At 41.1% G+C, this 15,931-nt stretch overlaps 1 long non-coding RNA gene across 6 annotated transcripts; it reads left to right on the top strand.

Annotated features, from left to right (window-relative positions):
- The first annotated feature begins 215 nt into the window (after positions 1-215).
- LOC114093788 (uncharacterized) lies at positions 216-15,706 on the top strand. Of its 6 annotated transcripts, none has more exons than XR_011708536.1 (8): positions 216-773; positions 873-976; positions 1,186-1,378; positions 1,974-2,119; positions 2,523-3,459; positions 4,396-4,548; positions 8,589-8,662; positions 11,118-15,706. It is a non-coding gene; the product is annotated as an uncharacterized lncRNA (long non-coding RNA). The 6 variants fall into 6 exon arrangements; XR_011708539.1 differs by lacking the exon at positions 11,118-15,706 and having other exon boundaries at positions 2,523-2,789; positions 3,360-3,459; positions 8,589-8,833; XR_003582926.2 differs by lacking the exon at positions 11,118-15,706 and having other exon boundaries at positions 216-769; positions 8,589-8,833.
- The last annotated feature ends 225 nt before the right edge of the window (positions 15,707-15,931 follow it).

Below are 15,931 nucleotides of genomic sequence, written 5' to 3'. Positions count from 1 at the left end.
TCCTGTGCCACCATTTGCTGTAGTTACAGGATTCTTCACCCACTTATTGCGAATAAGTTCTGGGAGAGGAAAGGGCCTGGAAGGCACCACGGGGAGTGAGGCCTCTTCCTGTTTCAGTGTGACTTCCTCTTTCTGTCTCTCTCCCCTCCTCCTAAGGCCCAGCCAGGGGCCTCGCCTGGGGAAGCTGTGAACCCTCACTATTTTCTGTTTTATTTCTGGTCCTATTTTCAACTCTGCTGAGAATTTGAAATTTCTAATCTCTTTCCAGGAGGGATCAGCTGGGTAATCAAAGAGACACAGAGAAGGCTCATTTGGGAAGTGACCTCCTTCCCTAACCTATGGAGGATCTATCATGGTGGCATCCTGATTTTAAAATATGCCTACTTCTCCTCTCCTGGAATGAGGGTTGGCCTTAATGGCTGGCTTCCAGAGAACAGGCTGTTGCAGAAATGATGATGTTTTAATTTTGAGGTTGGGTGGTAAAAAAACAAATATACTGTCGTTTCTGTGGCTCTTCCATCTTACTCTGGGGGAAGCCAGCCACCATGCTGTATGATGATTCCAGCAACCTACAGAGAGACCCACAGGGTCAGGAGCAGAGGCTTCCTGCCTACAGACGGATGAGCAACTGTCCTGGGAACGGCTCCATTGGCCCGTCAAGTCTCCAGATGACCGCAGCCCCAGCCAAACCTTGGCCACTGTCTCCTGAGACAGCCCGAGCACAGCCACGGGGCCCAGCTCTTCCCAGGCTCCTGGCCCCCAAGAAAATGTAGGTAATAAATGTTTGCTTTAAACCACTAAGTTCTGAGGGTAATTTATTAGATAGCAGTAGATAATTAATATGATTTGTCTGCGTGCTTGAATTCATGTAGGAAAAGAAGGAGAAAGCAGGGACCCCCTGTAAGAAAAGGCTCCCTCGTTCCAGAGAGGAGGGGAGAGCGGGTCTGCAACCAGAAGGTCATGTTCTGAACTGGAGGTTTGTGTCCCAAAATCCTAAGTTTAATTCAATCCCAGATGAGTGACATTGGGAGGTGGAGCCTGGGGGTGGGGAGGGGTACGGGTTGTGCTAAGGTCCTAAGGGTGGAGTCCTCATGAATGAAATACTGTCCCTTCTCTCTCTCTCTCTCTCTCTCTCTCTCTCTCTCTCTCTCTCTCTCCACTTTTTGGTGCTGGCATGCTAAGCAGGTGATCTACTGGTGATCTACACCCCCAGCCCTGGAGGATTAGGGTCCTTATAAGAGGACCCCCTACCCATGCTCCTGAGCTCTCTTGTGAAGACACAAGGAGAAGCGGGTAGGCAGTCGGCAGCCTGGAAGAGGGTCCTCACCAGAACCAACCATGCTGGCACCCCAGTCGTGGACAGGCAGCCTTATAGCAGGTAAGAAATAAAGTACCATCATTTATAAGCCACCCAGTCTGTGTTAGAGCAGCACCTACTTAGAGAGCAGTTACTTGTTTTGTCTCCTGGGAAACCAGACCAATCTTGGATCCCACATTTCCAGCCTCCTCTTAACTCTCCGGTGGCTCTAAATGAGTGTGAACCTAAGTTGGCATGTCATAGACCAGCCCTGTTTCTGTCTATGTGCTTAATGCTGCTCTATAGCGTCTGGCAGAGATTAACTCACTGAATCTTCATAACCGCCCTGTGAGATACTATTATTGTCCCTGCTTTACAGAGGAGGAAACCGAGACACTGAGCAATTAGGTAACTTGCCAAGCAGGTTTTTCATGTTAGGAAAATGGCCATGACACAAATGAAAGCTTATTATATAACATAATTTTAACAGCTACTTTTAACATTGTTTCCTTTAATACACTACACAAACCTGCAAAGAATAGATCAAAGTCTCCTCTTTTAAAGATAACAGAAGAAAGGCTCAGGGAAGTTAAGTGACTTGCCCACAGTAACACAGGAAGTAGCAGGCATGGGTTCTAAGACTAGGCCTGCTGCTCCCAAAGCCTTCTCTCCACAGGGCTCAGCTCCGTTCCCTGTTCCCACCAGCCTCTCCCTTCTCTCAGCTTCAGATGTGTGTTTGGTAAATCCAGAAAAATCTCCCAGGTGCTGGCCAGCTGCCTAAATGAGGAACAAGGTGACAGCCCCGAATTCACACGTCCCCAGGTACCTCTTGGCATCTGTTAACCTGTGTGAGTCTGTGTCACTGTGCTCTACTGGTAGCGTTGGGTAAAAGAGTGAGCGGGCATGTGAGGAACAGGCAGGATACACAGGGTGCAGGAGCCGCAGCTGGCTGGCTTAGTGGCAGGAGTTCAGTAAATCCAGAGGCACTAGAGCCCGTGACATTCCCACCCCTGGGTTTGGCTCTGCTTCTTGGGCTGCACAAGGAATTCAGAGATGGGAGAAAGATCTCTCCGATAGTCACAAGAGAAAGGGACCCTTGTAGATAAGTCATGAAAACCCCAGGACAATTTGTGAAATGAAAAAAAAAATTATATTGTGTCCCATTGTCCTGCCAGTCCCTTCTGTGTGGGTGGAGAATCTTAACTGTCAACTGTCTCCTTTCTAGATAAACCGTGACTTAAATGAGCAGCCCAGATGGCCGCCCGGTGAGCTATGAACACTGGTTCTCCCTGCATTTCTCTGAGAAAGTGGCGTGAGACTGTCTTTTGGTACTTGAGATGGTGGAGCTTTGCCATAATTCAAAGGAGCCGCGAGAGCTGTGCGGTTAAACCCCGGGGGGTTGAGGGATCACCTGGAGAGCAGGTTAGAAATACAGACTCAGTCCACACCCAGCGATTCCGATTCATTGAGTGCTCCCCATGGATCTGCACTGGTAAGCCATCTGTGGCACACTCACAGAAACTCTGGGTTAACAGTTTCTCCAGGCAGAGTCAAGAAAGCATCCCACATCCATCACCCCTGAAAATTATTACGATGGTGACCATAAGGAGTGGGTAGTGGTTGAAGTGTGTAGGACAGGGCTTCGGAGGTGCTGGTTCCTGGGACTGTAGAGTCTGTGGAAATACACCATGTTGTGCACTAGGTGTTCCCCATGGATCTGCATTGGTAAGCCATCTGATACGTTTTCTCTTTGTATATGATATTGCAATAAAAGTTTACAAAAACCAGTTCCAGGGGGATAGATAAATATAACTAACAACTAACAAGATTAGCAATTTCTTGAGTAACATAACCAACTGACATGTTGGGAGAAGAAAAAACTAACTAAATCACTTTAGAAAATCAGATCCTAGTTACATATTGTAAAACTACAGGTAAAAGAACTATGGAACTATTATACGCTAGTGAAGTTAAGTTGTTTTTCATAAAGGGCATGGGTGAGCAATTCTGAAATTATTTTTATGTGTATACTAGTTCATGCAAATAAATAAATCTATTGTAGATAATGAAGCCAGCTTTTTCAATATCAAAGAAAGAAGATAAAAGATGATGGTAACTGAAGAATCAAAGGAGCCATGCAGTAAATTGGATTAGAGAATAAAGTAAGAATTCATGACTTTTTTTAATTTATTTTTTTCATGACTTTTATTTTATTTATTTTTCATGGTTTTTAATATAAATTCATCCAGAAGGCATAGGAGTAGAAATAAATGTGTGTGTGTGTGCTGCACATCTTCTCACACACTTCACATACTTCCTAGTTTTCCCAATTTTTAAAAAAAAATTTTTTGTTGCTGAGGACTGAACCCAGTGCCTCATGCATGCTAGGTGAGCGCTCTACCTCTGAGCCACAACGCCAGACCCCTAGTTTTCCTGCTGGAGAAGCTTAGAAACAATGATACCCAGTAACAATGAGCACCCTTAGTCCAAGATATTGGTTTCTATTACCTATCATCCTATGATAAAAACTGGGGATCCCTGGGAAAATGATTGACACCAGGTCCTGGAAAGGGAAAATACAAGATGAACCTGGAAAATCTTGGGAGATCAGAAAGTAAGAAAGTATCCAGAAAATGATAGCTGACGTTAATAGGGACCAACCTGACAGAGCAGCCAATGGTTAAATCTGGGGCAAGTTGAGCAACAAAATAAATATGAAAGAAGTAGGTTATAAACCATAGAATAAAATAAATACCCAAGGGTCTATATTGATATAATTGAATAAATAAGTGAGAATGAAAGGATAGTACTTCATCAGAGCAGAATTCCAATTAACACACTTGGGAATACAGTTATGGAAAATACCCACTAGACAACAATGGAGTAATAGTCACTGCAGGCAGCAGTCAACAAGAGATGGTAAAATTAGTGTGTGAAACTGTAATGAGAACTAGGATATTTGTATAGTCTCAGAGAATCTCCCTACAGGGCACTTAATAGTTGCAAAGGTAAAAATAGTAACTTTGCTATAGAGAATTCTAGTACACACCACTTAATCAAAATATTGAAGTAATAATTTCAATATTATGTATATTCAGATATGATGAACTGAGAAGAGCAAAATGTCACATCAGTGGTTTTCTTGTCAAAAACAAAAACCAAAAACAACCTCAGTCTATTCATGGAAAAAAACCCAGCAGCATCAAGTCCTGACAAGGACGTGGAACAACTAGAATTCTCAAACATTGCTGGTGAGAATGTCAAATGGCATGGTCATTTGAAAAAATGTTTTGGAAATTGTATATATAGTTAAACATGCAGTTATCACATGACCTAGCAATTCCATACCTAGGTGTATACCTGACATCCATGAATGCTTCTGTCTACACAAAAAACTGTGGACACACTTCTGTGGCAGCTTGATTCATATTTTCCCTAAGCTGGAAATAATTCAAAAGCCCATCAACTGGTGAATGAATAAACAAATTGTGGTACGTCCATACAGTAGTAGATATCTTAGCAATTTAAAAAAAACTACTGATAGAACAATAGGAATGTATCTCAAATGCACATATGTTAAGTGAAGTCAGACTCAAAGGGATCTATATTCTATGATTCTCTTTTTTTTTTAAAGAGAGAGAGAGAGAGAGAATTTTAATATTTATTTTTTAGTTTTTTTCAGTGGAATAACATCTTTGGTTTTTGTATGTGGTGCTGAGGATCGAACCCGGGCCGCATGCATGTCAGGCGAGCGCGCTACCACTTGAGCCACATCCCCAGCCCGATATATTCTATGATTCTTTATGACAACTCTGGACAAAAAACAAAAAACCTAGACGAATTAATAATAAGTAGTTGCCAAGGGGTAAGGCCAGGGAAGAGGTTGATCTCAAAGGGGCATGAAGGAATTTTAGGGCAGGATGGAACTGTCCTATATGTTGATCTTGGTAGTAGTTGCATAACTGTAAATGTTTGTCAAAAATTCAGAACTGCACACTAAAAAGGGTGAATGGTAGTGTATTGAAGTTGTAAATTTTACAACAAACACCTGACTTTAAAAAAAAAAAAAAAAGACTCTAAGCCAGAACCGTATGTTTCTAGTTACTAATGATTGGAAGAGTGTTGATAATCTTGAGAAAACATCAGATAAACCCAAAATAAGGAACATTCTACAAAATCACTATTCAAAAGTGTCAAAGTTATAAAAGACAAAGATTGAAGAACTGTCCCCAGTTAGAAGAGACTAAGGATACAAGACAATTTAAAACAATGTGGGAATCTTAGATTGGATCCTGAACTGAAAAAAAGATATTAGTGGAAAATAACAAAATACGATTAAGGTCTGTGGATTAGTTAACAATATTGTGACAATATTAATTTTTTGGTTTCAATAATTGTATTGTGGTTATGTAATATGTTGCTATTAGAGGAAGCTGAGTGAAGGGTGTACAGAAATTCTCTGTATTATATTTGTAAGTTTAAAACTCTTTCAAATCTTCTATTTGTCAAGACCCTTTGATGATGTAAAAAGGCAATCACAGAGGGGGAGACAGTATTTTCAATACATATAACCAACAAAAAACTCATTCCTGTAAAATATAAAGAAATTTTACTAATTAATAATATATTCATATATGTGTGTTTGTCAAATGGCATGTGCACATATATGTGTGTGTGTGTGTGTGTATATATATATATATATATATATATATATATATATATATTCAAGGTACTTCACAGAAGAGTATATCTAAATGCCAATAAGCAAAAGATATATGCAATTTCATTAATCATCAGGAATATGCAAAATAAAACCACCATGAGACACTGCCACACACTTAACAGAACTGGTGTAATCAAAAGAGAATAATACCAAGTGCTGGCAAGGATGTGGATTAATAGAGGACTTTCATAAGCCTTTGGTGGAAGTGTAAATTGGGACCATCTGCTGACAGTGATAAGCAGAGTTAACCCCCCAGCAATTCTGCTTCTAGGTCCATATAACTGGGGGGAAAACGCAGACATATATTCAACAAAAGACACAGACAGAAACGTGGTACCAGTGCTATGTGTAATCATCCAGATGTGCATGAACCAAATGGTGACTGCTAAATCGTGGCGATGTTATGAGACGAATAGTATGCCACAGTAACAGTGAAGAAGCCACCACCACACACGACAACCCTATTGAATCAGACAGACACAATACCCTGCAAAGAGGAACAGGGCATCCAATGGCTTCGAAGCCAGAACAGAGCTTATCTTTGGGAAAAGGCAGGAAGTGACAGGGAGGGGGCATGAAGGACAATAATTACACAAACGTGTTCAGTTTCTGGAAATGCACTGAGCTGTGTATGTGAATCTGTATATATGATATTCTTACAAGAGTATTTACTTTTTAAAATCTTCTGGAAGGTGGAGAATAGAGAAATAGAAGTATTTATATTAAAAATATAAAAAGTTCCTTTGTGTCCAACATTCCTCTATATGGGGGAAGAAAAATACCTAGGATAGCCTTTTAAACATAGATATGCTGCACAATCCAAGACTTATATATGCTGAAATAGTAGGAGCAACATAAATAATACCAAAAGCAAGCAGACAGAAAATTAGAGAAGAAACTAACCATACAGTCCGGAGATCTAAAAGCAAACAACAACAACAACCAAAAAATAGCTTCTGGTGAATCCAATTGGAGAAGTGAAAAATACATGCTTTACAGGATAATCAAACCCCCATGCCCGTGGGGATTTCGGGAATCTGCCTTCTCAGGGTGGAAGTCACGGGTTACTTTAAGGAGCAAGGATAAAGAACGAAAAAGCTACACTGCATAATGAAAAGGGCATCAGAATGAATAGAAGATAATTCCCTTGGACATGAAATGCAATCAAGTCAAGACCTATATTTTATCTCTGCTGGAGGCAGTCTTATTTGTTAGTAAAGTACTGGGATAATCAACCATTGTTCTCCCTGCCAAGACTGTCAAAACAAATACAAGCTTCTTTGCTCAGTGCTAAAAATGTCTAGGCCTTTGGAGAACAGCTGGGCAGAAAGCAATCTTGTTCAATTTCAGCACATTTTCCCCCAAGTATTAGGCTGTCCGAACGCAGCCCACATCAAAGCATCCCAGGCACCCACTGCAGGGACAGACCTGTCACGAGAACACATCTTATCAAACTCAAGCAAGCAGAACACACAATGAAACCACTTTAAACTTGTCCAACTCCCTGTCGAGAGGGGTGAGGACTTTGAAGCATAAAAAAGCTGCTCTAAACAGATCATTCCTTAGAGGTGCTTCTTATGAATATTTAAAAAAAATAATGTGGTTGTGCTTGCAAAATGCTATATATTGATAAGCCTCCGGGGGCTTTAGAAGTGATTTGTGATCTCTTGGTTACCGATATCAATGGTGCCAATGGGACATCTTCTCTTAAGCATTTGCAGGATTATTCTCCTGCTATTAAGTCGACTCTCATTAAAGCATGTCTTACTTGTGCCTTCATAACTTGTATTAATTAGGAGGTGTGTCAGTTATGATGTCTGGGGATGCAAGTAGCTAAAAGTTAATAATCAGCTCAACCGCCTTGAACAATAAGAACATTTCTTTCAATCAAATAGCAAGAATCCTGGAGGTAAAGCAGTCTGAGGTGGGTTAGCCTCCTAAGTCGCTCAAATGATGCTGTCGGGGACTTAAGGTCTGTGATCTTTCTGCTCCTCGTGGTCATAAGACTGGCATCATACCCATGCACAAGTGTCTAGAAGGAAGGAAAGTGATCCTGTGGGTTTCTTTTCATCTGGGAGAAAAACATTTTGCCCAAGGATTCTCAACAAATTCCCCATCATATTTTATTGGCCAGGATTGTCACATACCTGTCTAAACCAATCACTAGAAAGGCAAATGGGGTCACAATGCAGCCATCAGACTCAATGATTTCTAAACACAGGCTTGGGATCCCCTGCTATGACAGGAAGGAGCAAGATACCCAAATAAATGTGGAGTCCTGACAACTAGGAAGGGGAACAGGTGGCTGGGTGGGCAACCCCCTTTGTATAGGCTACAATGAGGATGCAGGGGAAAATAAGTTTGGGTTAATTAAAATTTTGGCTTAACTGTGGGATATGTGAAAATTCTTTTAGATTGTTCCCCTGGCTATTGAAAACGACTCCCATATGTATTAACTCACTTTCTTTCCTACTGTGTAAAGTGGAATGATCCCTCTGGTGTGTCTATGTCTAATGCCGCCTCCTTTCCCCCATCCTTCAAAATCTCTTCTTTTATCTGCATCTGCAGGACCCCAAGAGACAGCCTCCGGCAGCCATCTTTGTACAACGGGATCCTGTCCCCCTGGCCAAAGCTGATTAGAGGTGAGGTGGGTGGTGTACCTAAAGGGTTCTCATCTCTTCTGAAGAGTTTGGAAAGGGAGCAACAGCTGCCTGCACCAGGCTCTTCAAGTGATTGGGCCTGTAACGCCACCTCTAGAATTGTGGGACAGTTGTTTTCTGTCATTTAAGAAGTGAAGAAAAAGCTGGTGTTTGGGAAAGTAAAAAATGAAATAGATACACAGAAAGAAGTAGACACGAGTTTTGGCTCCATAAGACACATTGATATATCCCCTTACACCACACACACACACACACACACACACACACACACACACACACCAGCTTGAGGTAGTTTATATAACCAGCAACAAGAGTCCTAACCAACACATGAGAACACAGTGTCCCTTTTCAGTCACGACTGAGGATCTTGTGGAATGTTAGGGTCTCCATGAAGAACCCGTAGTTCTCATTATTCAGAACACTGTGTGGAAAACCAAAGAGTCAGACCTGTCATAAGTTTATTTCAGAAGCTGCTCTAAGAATTGCCTTTGTTCACTTTCAGTCTTCACCATTGGTTCAGTTTCAATGCTTCAACTCTTTCCCCTAAGAAGCACTCAGCAAAGCATCCACAGGGCCCACAAATGACTGTGGTCTGTGTGTGTGAGTGTTGTGTTGCATCTGGGAAGGGTAGGTGATGGGACCCACATACATTGAGTTCCAACTGTTTCCCTTTCCTGGATGGTTTACTTTAATCCCCACCACATACTGGTACTCCTGATAAAACCATTTTATCGTTGAAGAAGCTGCATCTCAGAAAAGCACATTGATTTTGTTAAGGTCACGTGGCTGAAACCCAGGTTCAGTTCTCCCAGGTCCGTGGAGAACCAAATTTGATGCTATTTTCACTCTTCCATGTTATTACACAGGGGGGAAAAAACGCCTTGACCGGATGTCCTGTTAGGGAGATTCTAGTTCACTGACATCCAACTTTCTTAGAATTGTATCATACTGGAGATTCTCGACCTTGAGGGAGAGAATCAGGGACAGAGAGATCTCCCAGCTCCAGACATACTAGGAACATTTCTGCATATTCTAAGTAAAACATTGCTATATCCAGTAGGAACTAGGATAGCAATTTTTAGCACCTTATTTATAAAGGTGGGAAAAACAAAAGCCAAAGAAAGTAAATGAGAAACACAAGATCTTCAGACAGACCCAGGAGCCCACTGCGGCCTTCTGGCTCTGCCTGTCTCAGTAGAAGAACATTCTGGAGCAGTTGATCTTTCTTGACTAATTAAAGGTGATTGGAGTTTTGGAGTCAGCATGGCTTTTGCCTCCCCTCAGCCCCACATCCTTGGACACCATACTGTCTGCGGGCTGTCAGTTAGCAAGTAAGTCTAGAGAAGAGCTGGTGTTGGCTGAAGTCAGCCCGGACAGAATGAGATTAGGGAGATCCAGGCAAAACCTTGGACCTCAATGTGGTTTGAACCTAGTAAAAAAATCATGCAAGTGCTTAAATCAGACTCTGCAAACGCCTCAAAATGGACACAGCTGTGCAGCATAAAGCTCCCAACTGGAATAAGCAAATCGGAACCAGACTTTTCTCTTCTGATGCTCTCAACTCTTCTTTATCTATTGAATGTTTTTGTTTTATTTAGATTTTTTTAAAGCCCTCACCTTGATTTGTTGATCACAAAGGAATGTTGCCTGCTTATTTTAATGCATTCCAACATTACCAAGGTAAAATGCAGAAAGGGAACATTTGGAGTTGAATTTGAAATACCGTCCAGTAGCCCTTCCTGTAAAACTTGCCAATGTCAAGGCTATGTTAAAGAATGTAAGCTACAGGAAAACTCCAATTAGTCAAAATGTCCAGGGAATGGGAGATTCCAGGTTATTTCAGAGAAAACCTTTTTCACATCAACTCTTGACGTTGGAAATCTTACTGAAAAGTATGAGTTGGGTTTCCTGTCTTTAAGAAGCACAGTTTATTCCAAAAGTAATTTAATGTTCGTCTGACAGTTGAGGGTCAGGCTGTATCACGGGTTAAGCATTCTGGACCCCAATTCCCATTGTCCAGAAAAAACAAACCAAAACTAAACAGGAGATTGAGGAGACTTTGAACGCCACCCTCGGACATGTTTTCGATGTCCCTGAAATGAGCCTTTTCCTTTTGTATTTTGCTCCTTTCTCCTTGTATAGAGGGGGGAGAAAAACATCTGCGAGACTTGGTGCCTTGCCTGCATAAATTCCAGCTAAATCAAGATTTTCCCATACTTACAGTTTTATATAAATGCTTTGGCCATCAGCAGTTGGAAGCCATCCTTCCTATGGCCTGTGCAGGAGAATTGGGAGAAGTGAGCACCTCCCTCAGCCACCTGCTACCTTCCCCACCACCACTGGAGAGCAGATCAGCAGAATTTGGTCATTTCTTCCCAGATCAGTTGTCACTGTCTGCACCCGGCTCCTCAGCATCCATGACGTTTCTTTGTTGTAGGAAGCTCTTCTGTGCGCTGTGGACCCACACCATCTCAGCCCCCACTGTTTGGAAGCCAGCAGCACTCGCCCACCTCCTTAACCATGACCACCCAAAATGTCTCCCTATGTTGCCAGATGTCCTCCAAGGGACAGAGTTGCCCCCAGTTGAGAATCACTGGTCTAGACACGGGTTCAGTTAGTTCTCTTTTATTTTCCCTCCCCCTGTCATCAAGATTATATGTTTTCTTGACCTTGGCAAATAATTTCATAACATATTTCCTGCTCTATTTCATGGAAGAACAAAAATAATTCTCTGATGAAAGTCATATTTTGACTTGAATTGCATGAGGCAGGCCTTGTTATAACACAACCACAGGTTCCGCGTTGTTTTTGGAAGGCAGTAAATTTGTTTTCTGCTTCGATCCTGATTTTGATTTTTAAGTACTGAATTTTCATACTCTACTCAGTTCCCCTGGAGGTCATTGTCATCATGGACATCAAATCGATGTCTCAGGCACAGTCTCTCATGTCGTACCGTCTCTCTCAATTTCATTTTTGCATCTGTCTCGAAATCATTTTTGCTGCTGTGGCTAATGTTCCATGTTTTTTCACTCACTGTTCTTTAAAGCCCATTTATTCCCTTTTTCCAGTGAGTTCAGTTTAAATCTTATGTCTTGTACGATATTTTGGGTATTTAAAAAAATATCTGTTAAATGTGTTAAATTCAGGTAGTAAGTTATAGATGCCTGATTGCAAGCCTATGGTAATATTTCTGCCATAGAACGGGGTGATAGTTGAAACTGTTTTGGAGAAGCAGATTTTGGGATTAGGAAAGTTACCCATATATGTTGATTGTCAAATGTCAAACAATTCAGTTACGCTACAGTTTGGATTTGGAATGTCCCCCAAAGGCCCATAGGTTGAAGGCTTGGTTGTCAGTGTGGTACTGTTGGAAGGCGGTGGAAATTTTAAGAAGTGGGGTCACTGGGATTGTGCTCTTGAAGGGAATTGCAGGGCCCCAGTTCCCCTTTCTCCCTCTCTTCTACTTCCCAATCACCAAGAGGGGAGTGATTTTCTGCCCTCTGTATTCCCTCCTTGATTTCTGTCTCCCCACAGGCCCCAAACAATGGGACCAACTGACCAAGGGTTGAGACCTCCAAACCTAGGACCCAAAATAAACTCTCTATCTTTATAAACTGGTGAAATCAGGTATTTGTTACAGTAACTCAGAACTGATGGACACAAATTAATAATTCATATGATATCTATTTTGGACCAAATAAGCGTATGCACACTGAGATTTTTTCAGATTCATCAGAGGTTTTGCATGTATTATTTTTACTTGGATTGTAAAAAATGGAACACAAAACTGTAGATGATTTCTGAATACATAAAAATATTTCCAGGTTGAGGCTAGAATTCAGTGGTTGTGCATATGTGAGACCCTGGATTCAATTCTCAGCGCTGGAAAAAAAAAATTCCATGTACATAGACAAAGGCTAGTATATAAAAGTTAGCATTGAACAGTTGTATTGATTATAGCAAATGCTTTCTCCTATTCAAAGTTTTCTATGGATTAGAGTTTACATAAATTTTCGGTAGCACATATTTTTTATTACCTGAAGAAGCTTTCTTGTTCACTTAAAATACAAAACAGATGACAAATCACTTGTGATAACACCACCCAGTGATGGTCACTGTCAACAGTCTTTTTTTCCTTTTACAAAACAGATCATCCTAAATAAATTATTCTTTATCCTGCTTTTTAAATCATAGTGAGTATGAATATAAATATACAGTTATATATGGATATCTAAGAAGGATTGTCACAAGTAAAATATCATAGTATTTACCTGTAACCTACACACACCCTTCCTACACTTTAAATTGTCTCTAGATGACTTACAATACCCAATACCTTTCTCGAATATTATTTTATTGTGTTGTTCAAGGAATAATGATAAGAAAAAGCAGTCTATATATATTCAACACAGATGCAACCATCATAGGTCAACTATGTCTCTGATATGAATTGGTTGAATTCATGGATATGGAACCCATAGATAGGGAGGGACAACTATTAACTTGTGTATTTCTGTCTGATATTATGGGACTTTTGGAGATTTCCAGTTTCTTCCATTATATATATTATGTTGCAAAGAAGATCTCCATACAAAATCTTTCCACACGTGGTTAAGCAACTCTTGCAGCTAAAACTTGAGAAGACAAATCCTAGGTCAAAAGGTAATTCCCAAGGCTCTATACATATTGCTAAATTATCTCTGGAAAGTTGTTCCCATTTTCCGTCTTTCCTTATTGGCAATTGTATTGAAGGGCCTCCATCTTGTTCTGTCAGCCTTCAGGCCTGTGAAGACATTTCCCATGAGAATTCTTCAGATATGTCAATGTAATAAGATCCATTGCAAGATATCTGTCAACAGCATCCCTGGGCCCATCTCACACCATCTGTCAGTGGCAACTCTAATATATTTTGGGAAGATGCTCATACAGTTGCCAAAAAAAAAAAAGTTTGCAATTGAATCAGTTTTTCCAGTCAGTTAGGATGCAGAACTAAACTGCATTAACGACATGTGACAATCTTATTACAATATCCAGAGACTCCATGTAGGAATGTATCCTTGTGAATTTAAGGGCAGGCTGCAAGATGGGGTAGGTGGATTGCCTTTTCTCGAGAGTGCTACAGAGCTCACACAATTACAAGTGTAGTGCAAACTTGGCAGCAAGAACTGATAGCCAAGTCTTAGCTTCAGGCAACACTGGGGAGAAAAACATCACTGAGGTGCTGAGCTCTATCACTTAGAAAGGTAGAGTGATAGTCTGACTATTACACATACAACTGGTACCTGTAGTGGGTTTGAATTCCATGCCACCAACTGACCTTTGATCAAGACAAACAAGAAAGCTAACTTATGTACTCCCAGGAAATAGAAAGGATCAGCCTTAATATATTATATGAAAATGTTTTGGATATTAAAAAGCACTATACATATGAGTTTATTACTGCTGACATTGCATTTTTACAGGTTCTGAACTGTTAGGTTCAGGATTTAAAATACCTAAGATCTCATCTATCTTATTTTGGATGCATAAAATTTTAAATGCCAGGAATTGCTTGTTGTTATTCCCTCTCCAGACCCTTCCTGGCCAGTTGAGCCCCATAATCATGGAGCCCATGTGAACCTTTAATTTTCAAGGGGCTGGTGTGTATCCCAGGTATAGAAGTGGCGAGTTGTCTCTGCTCTCAAACAGACATTCACAGATTCTCTTCTCTCTGTACCACTGGTTAATTGAGTTACTTTCTGACATGTCACAGACACATGAACTCCCCAGGTACCCTTAGCTCACTGGACCTTGTCATTTCCTTTCAAGTCTGAATAACATGGACCACTGAAGTCAGGGCAGACAGAAACCACAAAGATCACATGACAGACAGAGGTCAAAAGCCCACCCCCTTGTCAATGAGACAGACCCAGAAGGCAGGCCTCCCTGAGCTGCTTCTCTCTCTAAACAGCTTTAATAACTCAAAGCAGCCTGCTTGTGTCTCCTGCACGTGGCCTGTTGGCAAAGTTAAAAATATTCTGATCTCTCTCTGCAGAGAGAGAGATTGCACCACAGCCCAAACTCATCCAGAAGCCGTTCTCCTGGCCAGGAGACCAGAACCTGCATTTATTTCACCTGCATGTGTCCTGTGGGCTTATTCCCATACTGAGGACAGAAAGAGAAAAGGATGGAAGCACTAACATTCTTTTTTATTGTTGTTCTAATTAGTTATACACGACAGAAGAATGCACTTCGATTCACTGTACACAAATGGAGCACAACTTTTCATTTCTCTGGTTGTACATGATGTAGAGTCCCATCATTCAAGCAATCATACATGTACCTAGGGTAATGATGACACTCTCATTCCACCATCTTTCCTAACCCCAAGCCCTCTCTCCTCTCCTTATTCTCCTCTGCCCAATCCAAACTTCCTCGTACATTGCTGGTGGGACTGCAAATTGGTGCAGCCAATTTGGAAAGCAGTATGGAGATTCCTGGGAAAGCTGGGAATGGAACCACCATTTGACCCAGCTATTGCCCTTCTTGGACTATTCCCTGAAGACCTTAAAAGAGTGTACTACAGGGATACTGCCACATCGATGTTCACAGCAGCACAATTCACAATATCTAGACTGTAGAACCAACCCAGATGCCCTTCAGTAGATGAATGGATAAAAAAAATGTGGCATTTATACACAATGGAGTATTACTCTGCACTAAAAAATGACAAAATCATAGAATTTGCAGGGAAATGGATGGCATTAGAGCAGATTATGCTAAGTGAAGCTAGCCAATCCCTAAAAAACAAATGCCAAATGTCTTCTTTGATATAATGAGAGCAACTAAGAACAGAGCAGGGAGGAAGAGCAGGAAGAAAAGATTAACATTAAACAGAGGCATGAGGTGGGAGGGAAAGGGAGAGAAAAGGGAAATTGCATGGAAATGGAAGGAGACCCTCATTGTTACACAAAATTACATATAAGAGGTTGTGAGGGGAATGGGAAAAAAACAAGGAGAGAAATGAATTACAGTAGATGGGGTAGAGAGAGAAGATGGGAGGGGAGGGGAGGGGGGATAGTAGAGGATAGGAAAGGTAGCAGAATACAACAGTTACTAATAGGGCATTATGTAAAAATGTGGATGTGTAACCGATGTGATTCTGCAATCTATATGTGGGGTAAAAATGGGAGTTCATAACCCACTTGAATCTAATGTATGAAATATGATATGTCAAGAGCTTTGTAATGTTTTGAACAACCAATAAAAAAA

The sequence above is a fragment of the Marmota flaviventris genome, chromosome 9, assembly GCF_047511675.1.
Source record: "Marmota flaviventris isolate mMarFla1 chromosome 9, mMarFla1.hap1, whole genome shotgun sequence".
NCBI classification, from domain to species: Eukaryota; Metazoa; Chordata; class Mammalia; order Rodentia; family Sciuridae; genus Marmota; species Marmota flaviventris.
Note: the sequence above shows the minus strand (reverse complement) of the source record. Positions and strands in the feature narration are given on the sequence as shown.